The following is a 14867-nucleotide window of genomic DNA, read 5'->3' on the forward strand; positions in this document are numbered from 1 at the left end:
CAGGCTGTCATGCGAAGACATCAGCACCCTGCAATCTCATTTGTGGGGTGCTGATGGGAGAGACAGAGCAGAAGCTTGGCTCTTATGTGAGAGCTGAGCCTCCGCTATCGTCTGCAAGGGAAAACCGTGCAGCACTTAGACTAGGCCGCCGTACAAAAGCGTCGGCCTAGCATAAGGCCCCTTAGTGGCCGCTGTAAAAAAAAAAAAAAAGCTGTATTGATGATCACTAAGGGGTTAATAGTGCAATCAGAACTTTACGATAAATCATTTGTAACTGTATGGATACATTATTCATTGTAAAAGGTACACAGTCTATAATAAGTCCATGGGTTGTCTTCACATTAATTCTATTGGGCAATTTCCTAAAAAAAAAAAAGTTGTGTGGCAACCTACAGAGCTCCCATAAAGGCTGCTACAGGCTTTCTAAGGGTAGGTTCACACAGAGTTTTTTTTTGCCAGAAGCGGATTCAAAAGGAATGAGAAATATAAAGGAAGGACTTACACTTTTCCTTCCTGATGCATCCACTTCTGGCTTTGGCCGAAAAACCTGAAGGGAAATCTGCCTCAAAACCTGCTCCAAAAAACTCCGTATGAACCTACCCTAAGAGGCCTAAAAGGAAAATCTACTTAGTTTCTTCTGCAGCCTTGACAGAAATGGATGACTAGGAAGCCTTGAATAGAATCTTATCAGAACAAGACAACTCATATTTATTGGCATTTTAACATCTTATGGGAAATGCTCTTTATCGTAGTCTAGCAGAAAAATGCATGTCTGTATGTTACGCGTTATACACGTTGCCGCTTTGTTTAATTTTTAGCTACAAACCTGTTCAGAGGTCTTCTTATTCACCATACGTAGCGGGACTGAACCTCGGAGTGACAGCGTGTATCTTTATTCACCTTAGCTCAATACGACCGGAATAAAAGGTATAAGTGAATAAGTGAACTGTTTACTTGGTGTCATTTAATGTCCGCTCAGCGCCATGACTCATAGGCCACGCTATAATGATATGAATATCAAGCCTTGGGACTCTTTGGGATACCAGATCCACATCTCAATATCTTCCTTGTTATAATATGTTATAAAAATACAAAATACATTGCTGATGTCTAATCTCTCCTTCCGAGTACTCCGATTTCCAGTGCCATTTCTGCCATACAGCATTTTAACATTCAGCTTTTTGACAGCAGTAACTGGGAGAAATGTGTGATTTTATCTGACCCAAATAATATGCTTGACGGCAAGTCATGCAGAGGGAGCACAGGCAGAGAATGATTGATTTAAAAGAACCTTGGGATTCTTCAGATGATACCCTCAGAGTTCTGATCTAGCCATTCACACAAAAGTATTTAGTGATTTACTAAAGTATTTAGTAAAAGTGTAGCTAGACGCTGTAATAAAGAAAATCAACCAAAAAAAGGCCACAGCGATAGAGATCGGCGACGTCCTCCGTGAAGAAGCCTGCGGCAAGTTGCTAGTCAGGAATAACCTCAGATAATAGTAGCTAGACCAGCCTTTCTGCAACCCCTTGTTTACTGCCTGTGTGCAAAGCTCTGCAAGCTTATTATTAGTGGTCAAAAACACATTTTCAATAGGGAGAAGGGACCAGATATCTGATGAGAAGGCAAACTTGGGATTTGAGCAATATTGAGGTCCTCAGGGAACATGGAATTGTAAATTCTTTTTACAGGTGATGCTTTCCCAGATTATGTACAATGACGTAAAAGGGCTATAAAAAAAAAAAAGTTGAAGAGCCCATAAAATCCTACTTCGTATAGTCTACTCCCATGTCTACCGGATTAGTCGTCTTGAATTCATCCCTGAAGTCACAAATTTTACTATGAATGTTTGCCTACACCCTGGATAAATGGTCCTTCAGTAAATGCCTCCAACTACATATCAGACTGCCTAAGGCATAGCTCTCCGGCAGGCTGTTCCGGTTACTGGAATGCCCGCTGGCCCCATTGACTATAATGGGGTCCGGCGGAAATCCAATTGCTACCTGGGAAATATGCCGGGATTCAGCTGAACAAAAAACGCGGCACATGACTGTTTTTGTTCGGCCAATTCACGGTATTATTATGCTGGAACAGACTGTTGGAGAGCTGTGCCGGAAATGTGAACGTAGCCGAAAACCAATCAAATCGGCCTGTGGAGATCTACGCAAACGAGTAACAACTGACTGCAAAAGCATCAAATAACATTCTCTGTCCCCGCTCAGAAAGCTTGCACAAATGCTTGCTGGTTCTTGATAAAACATAGCTATCAAAGAATGGCCAGAGAGCTCCATCTGTCGATTACATTCTCCACATATCTGTTACGTGTCAATTTGATCATCTCAAGATATCTTTTCTGTGTTTGAACATATCAGTCCAGCTAGGATAAAAGTCAATAGCCAAATTTTGTTCTAGACAACGAAAAAAACTAAAAAACACGCATTTCTAATGCTGGCATGCGTTCTTAGCCATAGCTACCACTATTCGAAACCGCATAAGAGGTTCTCATGTTTCTGCACTCTAGCAAATCCTGTTTTGATCTGTCTGGTCAAGTTTTACCACTGCCTCTTTTCCCAGCTGGCCTGATGTTCTTATGTTGATAGTGAGCTGGAGTCAAATGGAGTTTGGAGCAGAGTGGTTTTCCTTTATAGGTGTATCCTTTTTTGGGTTGTTGGGCTTTAAACGAGTGTTCTTGCAAAAAATATACAAAAAACCCCCATCCAATATGTGTGCAGAAACGAACACCAACAATACAAGGCTAAACTCCCATCCATATGGCTCTTCAAAAATTGCGAAAATCAACTATATAGTTGGTAGAATAGTTATTTAGAAATACGGCTTCCAATACACCTTGGAGAAGGATTTTCAACCTAGCGGAATTTCAAAAAATTTGAAATGTGAAAGATGTGAAAGATGTCCATTCATATGCACTCAAGATCAGACCTTCACACACTAGAAAGTTTTGTTACTCTGGATGCAGAAATTGCGTGCCACCCCGTGTTCAGGTCTCCCCTTCAAGAATAACTATTTTGTTAGGAAGCAAGGGAATGGAGAACTAGCCCAAGTTTCTTGGAAAGCATTATTAACAACAAAACATCTAAGCTTACTGTGATTTCTGGGGGGACATTTATCACATGTAGTTGCTTTTCTGTGAGTCTTTGCTTTGTGCACCTACACCAAATGTATGAACTGGCACACCTTAATATATTTGACGTGAGTGAAATTTGGTTTATAACTTTATGTGTAAGGGTACACCAGGGGGTTGGCTGTCGTAGGTTGAGTCTTTTTGTAACTTTTGCAAAAGTCCCACATAGTAATTGGAGCTTTTACCTCCTTTCACTGAGTGAAGTGTGCAGATGCACAGCTCTCTCACCGATCCAGCAAACCAATGTATGTGCGCCAGATCATTAAGAGTAAGTCACTTTTCACTTGCAGTGGCCAGGAGTACATGTAAACACCATTCACTCATACCTGTAAGTCACCTGGCTTTGCCTTAAATGTCCAGAAAAAACTTATCTATATGCAAAACGGATATAAAGTCTCCAGTTTGGCTGGCTTTACTTTTCACTACCTGCGCAGAACATATACCTGAGGCAATAGCCCACAGAAGGGAATGCAGTCAGAGAGGTCTGGCACTGCTGGACCACCCTGACTGCAGACTATAAGACGCATGCACTTTTAGCAAGATTTTGCGTCTTACAGTCTGAAAAATACCATATATCTCTTTTATGCTCTATTCAGCATAGCACATATTAATGTTCTTAAAATATATTTTAGCAGGAAATTACTAAAGATATAAAAAAAAATTAAAAGATATTATCTACAGTTTCTTGTTTTGCATCCTCAGCGCAGCTAATTGAAATCAGTCCCGCAGTTTGATATAAATTAACACTAGTTTTGTAAAGCGCACATCAGGGGATTGCAGTCCAGTCTTATCTTCAGTTCCAGTCAACTAGCAATCCTGAAAGAGTTTGCATCATCATCAGAGCAGGCGATTCTGCTGGTGAACCTAATCAATCTAAGAAATACTGTGGCTGTGCTGTGTAACAAAGCTAAAATAGATTTACAAATGGGGTTTTAGGGGATAAGCTCCTCCACAGGATTACATATTGATTTTAAAAATAAAAAAGCTTATCATATAAGCCAAAACTTAAGAATAAAAAAAAATTCAACCTATGCAAAAGGAAAAAAAAAGTACTCACTTCAAAACATTTGCCAAGAGTGCATCACAATGAACAAAGTGTTGGCGATACAGTTATTGAACAAAAAGAGCGCTGTGTCAAGGCCCAACCACAGCGAAGGATCTAATGAACTTACTGGAGAACGATATAGCCATAGGATGTAGTACACTGCCGCTCTCATTATGGGATGTCGGCGCTGTAGACAGGTCCCGGATGGTCAGAGAATCTTATGTGTTTACAAGGCTATGCTGCAAAGCCATATTTTCTCCAATGGGAAAAAGAATTAAGCTGCCAAGTACTGCTGTACTAAAGGGATTTAAAAATCTTGTCTACTGTAAGCCACCTTCACTGCAACACTGTCACAAAGGTTACTGCTCTCACCAGACAATACGGTTATATATATTTTTTCATTGTTCATAAAACAATAAGAGGAAAATAATAGTAAATGGAACTTTTTTTTTATTTTTTAAACATGTCTTTATAGCACTTTTCCTGATGGAGATCTCCAAATCTCAAGCACAGAGATTATCTAGGGGTAACATATTTTTTTCTCTTTTTTTTTTTTTTAAAAGGACCAAAAATAAAAAAATAAGTATTACTCACCAAGTGATCAGCCGATCCGCTACTGAGCTCTACTTCCTAGTTATGGCTTGACACACAGGATATGACTAGAAAAGCCAGCCTCAGACAATGATCGGCTGAGCAGGCATTTCCAATTATTTCTCGTATGTCGAGTTAGGACCAAGAAGAATACAGGAGCGGAAACCAGAGCAGCATCCAGGGTCAGACTGGCCCAACAAAGTATCAGAGAATGCCCAGGCTCTGACACCATAATGGACCCCAAAGATGCAGAAGAAAAAAAAAACATTTAGCTGCCTTTGGAGTCAATTACTTGCCACTAGGTTCTATTTCTTTGATTCAAAACCTATTAAAATGTATTCATTATATAGGGGTTGGTCCTCAAGAATAATCTGGTAGGCCCCAGGAACCACAGTCCGACACTGGCAACATCTAATGTGTATGGTCAGCTTAATCCTTTAAGATGGCGCGATTGGGCCTTTGGGCTATCGCTAAATATTTTAACCATCATTTTGTTAAGAAAAACAAAAATAATTTAGTCCTGTTAGGACTATATATATATTTTTTTAAAATAAAATAACTGAAGTAATAAAATAAAAATAAAACTTTACCATGAGTGGTTTGGATCAGTTCAAAATATTAAAACTGGGCTAAAATTCACCTCTGAAAATTTATGTCTAAAAGTAAAAAATATATTTTGTCAAATTTGTACAAAATGTTTGTCAGCTGAGAGTTTGAGAAGGATCACTTGGGTCTCTGCACTAGATGTGCTGATTCACAGAGAGGAGATGTGTGCCTCTGATCATAACAAGATTCCGGCGTTTCTTAAGAGTTGGGAGCCATGGTCCAGGTTTAGAGCCTCTACCTCGTTCTCGGTTTGGGTGGCTTCGGGAGGTTCTCCCCGATTCCCCTCCCTAAAAGTGCCTAGTTATTCACCAGCAAAATGTTTGTTATAAACATTTTTTCTGACATATCCTCCCATGGCTACCAAGAGCACTTGAGGATCTCTCTGACCTATTTAGTTAGAACAAAAGTGTTCAATTGTAACATGTCAATGTGATATCCAAAGATGAAGAGCAATGTCCACTGTGACAAAGAAAGTCACTTATTAGTTGTGACAATAGACTAGGCTTTGAAGAAGGTCCCGGGGGTTGCAGCGGAACATTGGTCTGTTGTACTTTCGAATAAATCACTTCTTAGGATGCATATGAGCACAAATTGGCAGAACTTTTCATTTTGCAGCAGTGTGAAATTGACAAGATGTAATGAAAAAGCTACAAAGCCAAACACTGGACACGCAAGAAATGCTTAATGATGACAAGGCTTTTCTTCCCTTTTGTTTTCTAGGAAACTGAGTCCCAGTGCGTCATTATACATTCTATTTTTGTGCACATCTGTATATTATATTAATTTTTACCACTGTGGTTTTTTACATTTTTCTGCAATAGCCTTAATACACACGGCTGTGGCCGTATTTCGATCTGATAATTATGAATACCTTACGTGTGCACTCCACATTTTTCTCACTCTCATCGTTAAGAATGACCAGAATCGGGCATGTTCTATAATTTGCAAAAAAACAGTACGGATGTGTGTATGGCCCCACAGAAAGGATTGGGTCGGTGTGCTATCTGCAAAAAATCCTGAATAGCACCCGGATGAATAAGGCAACAGTGTGCAAAAGGCCGATATAAATTCCAGCAAACAGCAGAAGAAACCATCATATTTAGGGGCTTAGGATCTGCGACAAAACTTAGAGCACAAACAAATCAGATGTTTCCTATGTATGATGGTTGACAGGTCATGATCCATATAGTAATCCAAAACCTATTTGTCCCTATTCAGCGGTGGTTAGGTGGGAAAAGGGCCCAAGGGAGGGCAGTGAGATACACGGTCTAATGTATCAGTTGTGGAGCTGATGGAGGGACATGCTGGAGCAGCTGGAGTTTTTGGAGCAATCAATAAGCTCCCCATCTTCCTGCAAAATCTGTACTTCAACAGCTTGAGTATTTTACATTCCTTTATTTTTTCAGTTTTAGAAACCTACTTAATTATAACCAATGTACAGTGCATAACGTGAAGCAAATTCTTGTGGAATAGAGGGTCTGACAGTCCTAATACTCATGCTTATCTGACTGTGAGCCCCTCTACTCCATAAGTTATGACATTTAGCGCATTTTGGACAAGAAGAATGATCATTTTCTTACACTTGATTTAATAAAGGTTTCCCCACCCAGCAGGACCTGTGACTAGAGCTAAACTTACCTGCTCCTAGCCATTTCTTTCAAACTCTGTGGCTCCTGTGCCCAACTTTAAACTTCCTGCACGTATGGCGGTCCTGTGCACCTCTGCTTCAGCGGTTACATGTCCACAAGCAGCACATGCCGCTTGGGGACATGTCACCGCTGGGGCCAGTCAGTGGCTGCAGTGGTGTATGTAACCCCATCTGTGCAGGAGGTTTACAGGAGGGGACTGGAAAGCTTAGAAGCCACTGGGCTCGAATGCAGCAGCAGGGAGCAGTTAAATATAGTTCTCTACACAAGTCAGGCAAGTTGGTGGAGAAGTTTAAAAAAATAAATAAATACTGATAATTCCTTTTTTGTGATGTGATGTACCTAAAGAAAAAGAAAGAAAATCACCTTCTCCCACCGCTCTGTTCCTGCGCTGAGGGCCTGTTCAATGCTCCTTCTGATCACCAGCATGTATAGCTGCTGGACGGGGTCATGTCCGCTGCTGTGGCCATTAACTGGCTTCTGTGGCCATGTGTCTTCAAGTGACATGTGAGCCACTGAATAGCTGCAGTGGCACATGTGACACCATCCGGAGGTATACATGGCAGGTAATGGAAGGAGTTCTGAACAGGCCCTGCAGAAATGGAGAGGTGGGGAGCAGGGCGAGTGTGCGCTTTCTTTTGAAACAACACCGTCCTGGCCACAATTAAAATGGTCCAGGTGGAAAACCCCTTTAAACTCTATGAACAACTTTGGGACAATTCTTTTTATTTAACTTGAAAAAAAAAAAAAAAATATATATATATATATATATATATTTGCAATTCAGGTTTTATTTAAAAATTCGCTCAGTTGTGTCTTCTGCAGCCTGCATGTATTCTCATAAATTGCAGGGTGATCGGTTCAGTGCTAAACGTATCAGATGAGCTCTCAATCTGTAGCTCTTTAAGCTCATAAAATATTCCTTCTAAGCTTATCTTATTTGGTTGTATAGATGCTAGCTTAGATTTGTGTCCAGGAGACCAGAAATAGGGGCTACAGATGGAGAGGTCAGAGAGCTTGTCTGAGAGATTTCACAGCGAATACAAAGAATCAAAAATTTTAATAAATGCCTATTACAATTACATTTTTTTATACCATAAAAATTGCCCAAAGACAGGATATTTGTCAGCAACCCACAGACGAAGACATCGGCGAGACATGCATCTGGTGTGGTGGGTGAGCTCTGCTTTTGTACCGATGATGTAGGGTTGTGACATTTTAGTGCTTATCCTAGGCCAGGGGTGGGCAACCTGTGGCACTCCAGCTGTTGCGAAACTACAACTCCCAGCATGCATACTTGCTCTGCCCTTCTCAGAACTCTCATAGAAATAAATGGATTGTGCTGGAAATTGTAGTTTCACAACAGCATGGTAACCAGAAATAGCAGTATGCCACCTGACTGTATAGACAAGCTGCACGTGTAAGGAATTGCTTTGGTCCAAACAATATCTTACATAAAGCATTTCTTTTTATGCAGTATGAACAGGACTCCATAAATTGTGGTGGATTTTGGAAAAATAATCTAGAGTAGACCTAGACTATGCTATGCCTGCTGCAAGGCTAGAGGGTGGTCGGAGAATGACACAGGGAATTCATAGATTAGTAAAGAAAAAAATCTGTCATGCTCCACCCCCTGCAGTAGGCAGAACACGGGGAATCGGTATTACCTGGAATTTAGGCCTCCAATCTACACTGTAAGGCTTCTTGCACACGTCATAGTCAGGGAGAGCAGAGGTTAGGAAGGGAAAGGCAGTGTAGGGAGCGAAAAAGCTTTTCAAAGACCCCAAAGTCCGTTTAAGGACTACTGTGTGTGTGTTTGACAGCAGCAAGATATTTTTCTTAAATACCTATTAGTGACATATACTGTACATCATCCGCAGACTGTGTCATTTTGCGTAAATTCAAGTAATCAGCGCCACATTTATGGTCTATAGTGTGCGTTTAATACACATCCGTGACATATACAGTACGCCATCCAAAAACAGTTTCTTTAGTGTAAATTTAAATAATCAGGGGCCAGTCCTCATCTACTGTCTCTGTAGTGGGTGTAATACACATCCGTGACATATGGAGTACTCCATCCGAAAACTGTTTCTTTAGCGTAAATTCCAATAATCTGGGCCTAATATAGTGTCCATAGTGTGTGGCTTTCTGTGACATATACTGCCCTGCATCCGAAAACGATGTCGTTAGCGGACTGTAAAACAATCTGCACTACATTTAGTGACAAAACCATTAATATGAAGAAGGCGAGCACTAAGGGATGGGGAAGTGGGCGTGATGCTGATGGTGCACGCAGAGGCCGTGGCCCTGGGCGCAATGAAACTGTGCTTGCTGCCAGGGCACCAGAAAAAAACAAAAAACTTCCACTGTACCCAGCTTCATGTCCAACATAGCTGGGCAGCGCAGGACAACACTGTCCAAGTTGGATCAGTGGGAACAGTTGGTCGTTTGGATAATGCTTCCAGTCGGTTAAGCAACCACCTTCTCTTTGACCAAGTCCAGTCTCTGTAGCCAAGAGTCTGGTCAACCGAATCCTCACTCTGATCATACTTCCTCCCACCATGGAGAGGCCTGCCAAACGAGTGATCCCACACTCGGATATTCCGAGGCGCTCTTTCCAGCGCTACTATTACATTTGGCCCTTGCGCCCAGCATGCTTGAAGAGGGACCTGACATATTGTGCCCCGATTCCCAACCTCTTGAGCCTTCACAGTCTCAAGAAGATGACGGTGGTGAACGGCAATCATTCGTTCACGAGGTGGATGATGATGAGACACAGTTGTCAATCACTGAGGACGTGGAAGAGGAGGTGGTTGACGATGAGGTCACTGACCCAACATGGGAAGGTGAAAAGCTGAGCGAGGACAGCAGTACAGAGGGGGAGGGATCCGCAGCACTGCAACAGGCTGGAAGAGGCAGTGGGGTTGCAAAAGGGAGAAGTCGACCACCCCCAAAGAGGCCCGCAACCATTACACCGAGCACCCCCATACGTAAATCTACCTTGCCAAGGGGGTAGGTGTTCCGCAGTATAGCGCTTTTTTGAGGAAAGTGCAGACGACAAAAGAGTGGTAGTTTGCAACCTGTGCCGTACCAAAATGAGCCGGGGCGTGAACACTAGCAACCTCATCACCACCAGCATGATCCGCCACATGGCATCCAAGCACCCTAATAAGTGGGCCGAAAGCCTCTCCTCTTCCCCTGTGTTACGCACTGCTGGCCAATCCCCTGTCGAAGGCGCAGGCCCAGATGTCCCTCGCACTGCACCTGGACCTTCGCATGAACCATCAGCAACATCATCCACTCTCCTGTCCCAGCGCAGCGTCCAAATGTCCATAACACAGTCATTTGAACACACTAAATGCGCATTTTGAAATGCCCTTGAAATGCTGCCATTAAGTCTTGTGGACACTGAGGCCTTCCGCAGCCGGATGTCTGCGGCCGTCCCTCGATACGCAGTCCCCAGCTGCCACTATTTTTCACAGTGTGCTGTGCCCGCCTTACACCAGCATGCGTCCCAGAACATCAGCCGTGCCCTGACCAATGCAGTTACTGGGAAGGTCCACTTAACCACAGACACATGGACAAGTGCTGGTGGCCAGGGATGCTACATTTCCCTGACGGCACACTGGGTGAATGTTGTGGAGGCCAGGAGTGAGTCGTACCCTGGGATGGCACAGGTGCTACCCACGCCCAGGATTGCGGGCCCTACGTCCATCAGGGTCTCCGCCAGCAGCTATGTTACTGGCTCCAACCACCACTTCTCCTCTGCCGCCGCCTCCTCCTCCTCCACTTCCACCTCCAGCAGCAGTCAGCCATCAGTCGCCAGCTGGAAGCAGTATAGCACTGCTGTGGGTAAGCGTCAACAGGCCGTGCTGAAGTTGATCTGTTTAGGGGGCAAACAGCACACCGCCGTAGAGCTGTGGCAGGATAAGCTCTCACCACTCAACCTACAACCAGGCATGGTTGTGTCTGACAATGGCCGTAACTTGGTGGCGGCTTTGGAACTAGTCAACCTGACACACATCTCATGCCTAGCCCACATCTTAAACTTAGTGGTTCAGCGGTTTATCAAAATCTACCCCAATTTGCCAGAGCTATGAGTGAAGCCGCGTGTGTGCCCATGTCCACAGCTTCAGCCAGTCTGTCAACTCTGCAGCAGCGTTTGCGGCTTCCAGCTCACCGACTGTTGTGCGACGTGAGCACGTGCTGGAACTCTACGTTCCACATGTTGGCCAGGCTTTGTGAGCAGCAGAGGGCAGTTGTGGAATACCAGCTGCAACATGGTCATCGCCTTTCGAGTCAACTGCCACTATTCACAAGCGAGGAGTGGGCATTGATGTCAGATCTCTGTGAGGTTTTAAAAAACTTTGATAAATCCACACAGATGGTTAGTGGCGATAACGCTATTATCCGCGTAACCATCCCACTGCTGTGTCTACTCAAACGATCGCTGCTCACAATTAAGGACGACGCTCTGAATGTGGCAGACGAGGAAATGGGGGAGGACATTACACAGGGTGATAGCCAGCCCACCCTCAGTTCTCTGCGCGAATTGGACCATGAAGAGGAGGAGAAGCTGGAGACTGTTGCCTCTGCTACAGAGGGTAGTACCCATGGAACTTTAATTCCATCTGTTCAGCGTGGATGGGCAGAAGAAGAGGAGGAGGATGAGGAGATCCTGATGTCGACATCAACGTCTTGTCTGTTGGTATTCTGGCACACATGACTGACTTCATGTTAGGCTGCCTTTCCAGCACCCTTCTCGACCCCCGCTACAAAGAGAACTTCTCATCTCTCATTCCTGTGGTGGAGAGGACGAGTAAAACGGTGCAATACCAGAAGGTACTTGTTGAGAGATTGCTCCAAAATTTTCCATCTGACAACGCAGCCGGCAGAGTCCGTACTTCCTTAGGCAACTGAGGAAGGGAGACAAGGAGAACACACAGCATTTCCAACAAAGGCAGGGCAACACTTTCCAAGGCATGGGACACTTTCATGACCCCGCCAGCAACCTCACCCTGAAGCGCGGCCTAGTGGTACAAGGAGGGAAAAGTTTTGGAAGATGGTGAAGGAATACATAGCAGACCGTGTCAGCATCCTAAATGATCCCTCAGTGCCTTACAACTACTGGGTGTCCAAGCAGGACACGTGGCACGAACTTGCGCCCTACTACGCGTGTATTTATATATCTAAGCGTGTATTTAGTGCTGCTGGTGGCATTATAACAGTTAAGCGTATCCGCTTGTCCACTGGCAATGCTGACAGATGAAAATTAACAAGGCCTGTATTGCCGCTGACTTCTCAACTCCACCAGAGGATAGCTGAGCTGATGATGAACATGAAGGTAATTTCAATCTATCATTTATAATGTACTCGATCTACTGTAGTGTATTCCCATGCACCTTTTCCACCACAAAAAAAAAAAAAAAAGAGTATATGGTTGAATCTTGTTTTCTCCACCTCCTCATCCAGATTGTATATATTTCCTTCACTCTAATTTTGTTTATAGGGAATAGGGTCAGCTCAATTGCAGGCCCTCAACTAAAATTTTATTTTATAGGGTCAGCTCAACTGCATGCACTCGCATATAATGTTTTAGAGCGTCGGCTCACCTGCAGGCACTTGCATATAATGTTTTAGAGCAGCAGCTCACCAGAAGGCCCTCTCTCCTAATGTTTTAGAGGGTCAGCTCAGCAGCAGGCCCTCGCATATAATGTTTTACAGGGTCAGCTCAACTGAAGGCCCTCACATATAATGTTTTACAGGGTCAGCTCAACTGCAGGCCTCCGCATATGTTTTACAGGGTCAGCTCACCTTCTGATGATGACAGCAACGTCTTGCCTGTTGGTACTCTGGCACACATGGCTGACTTCATGTTAGGCTGCCTTTCCCGCGATCCGCGCGTTATATGCATTTTAGACAACACTCTCAACCCCCGCTACAAAGAGAACTTCTCATCTCTCATTCCTGTGGTTGAGAGGACAAGCAAAATGGTGCTATACCAGAAGGTCCTTGTTGAAAAATTGTTCCAAAGTTGATAGGGAAGACATTCAAATAGATTGTCGCAGTCACGGGGATGTGCGATCGCCTAGAAGTTATCTAGAATCAACAAACCGGCAGCAGGCCCTCACCTACAAGACCAGTCTCAGTAGCCAAGAGTCTGGGCAACACAATCCTCACCATAATGGCACGCTGGGTGAACATTGTGGAGGCCGGGAGCAAGTTGGCTGCTGGCACCAGACTTGCTCTCCAATAGATCCTCGTTAACGGTAAGTGTACTCATTCAAATAACAGGGCCGCTTAGGAGTGCTGTATTGTTATTTATCGTCACTACCTCTCCGAGTCGGGAGTGGGTAATTGCCATGCGCCTGCTGCCTTCCTGCTTCAATAACTTGACCCACCCTCTCTCGGTGGTTCACAATTAGGAAAAAAAAGTGGCAATGCAACAACAGCCAATCAGATTTCAGCCATTGACCTCCCTTGGATGTGGTATCCCTTTCTCAAGCTCCCTCTCCGGCATCGAATCCCGATTCCTCGTTACCAGTGATCACCATGGTAGGTGCAGAAAAGTACATCGAAAGTTAATAGGGCAGACATCCAAATGAGGTCCTCCTTTATGTGATATACAGGCTGTTTCGGAGTGCCTCTTGCTTGTAATTTTTTGCAGCACTTGCACTTTATATACAATTGAATATAGTGGAAAGAATGTTTCCTAACAATTTTTACTGCAAAATAATTTTTTAAGGGGGGTTTTGTGCATATTTTTGTCAGTCTGTAAAAGTGGCGTACAACTCGATCAACATGGTTCAGCGACCAGGGAGTCAAAGATGAATCCAGACATCATCCCCATGCTGTTCCCGATCCATTTCGGTGGTGTTTCTGTCACTTTCTGACTTTTTCTAATGGACCAGGCACCCTCCCCTCTTCATAGCAGGGGGTGGCTGGTTGTCTCCCATTGACTTCCATTATACTCTGGTGCTCGGCCAAGCACACGAATATAGCAATGTGTTCGGGCCTAACACCCCAAATACTTTGGTGCTCGATCATCACTACTCTAGACGTGTATTTCAATAGTAAAAAAAAGTGTCTCTATAATAAAACATAATATAAATGTAATATGTTGCAATTGAGATGGCTATAAAGTCTGAGCCCTTACACATGAAGGTTCTGAGCTGCCAGCTGCTTTTGATAGCTATTTCTCAGATACCTTGTGCCATTTATTCCATACAATCTTTCAGCATCCATGAAAGTCTCCTAAACTAATTACAATCGATTGAATATGGATCAGGAACCTTATCAGGTGAAAAAAGAAATTACCCAGTGACAGTCCGGGACGTCAATACCGAGCAGCTCACATCACTCAGCTTTCACTCAGATGCAATTTGGGGGCTCATGGATATAATATTAAATGTCTCCTCTTGCACTTTAGCAGATGTGAACTATTTGGGTTGTATCCGGAATAATCTACCAGATTACTACATGTAATTTCCATCAGAAAGACCAAATCCTCGTCCGTTTATTCACAATTAGTCTTCATGCAATGATTATAAGTCGCACTAAGGAACAATGGGGCTGATTTACAAAACTGTCAACCAATCACAGTGCAGCTTTCATTTTAAGGGCAGAATTCAAAATGAAAGCTGCGCTGTGATTGATTTGGGCCACAAGGACCGTTCTTCTTTTCGACAGTTTGATAGATCTGCCCCTTTTGACCAACAAAACAAAATACTGGATTTTCATCCTGAAACCTCCTCATAGATTAGTTTTATTGTTAGATTTCTCATTTTTAATTAAAATTTTTGTTTAGGAATGGCTTTTCTCCAAGGCACAAGAG

General features: G+C 43.5%; 1 protein-coding gene across 4 annotated transcripts in view; it reads right to left on the reverse strand.

Annotated features, from left to right (window-relative positions):
• EHBP1 (EH domain binding protein 1) overlaps positions 1-14867 on the reverse strand; it is a 357318-nt gene that overhangs the window by 14995 nt on the left and 327456 nt on the right. The gene's annotated exons all lie outside the window — the stretch shown is intronic.

This window comes from Bufo gargarizans, chromosome 4 (genome assembly GCF_014858855.1).
Source record: "Bufo gargarizans isolate SCDJY-AF-19 chromosome 4, ASM1485885v1, whole genome shotgun sequence".
In the NCBI taxonomy this organism is placed as follows: Eukaryota; Metazoa; Chordata; class Amphibia; order Anura; family Bufonidae; genus Bufo; species Bufo gargarizans.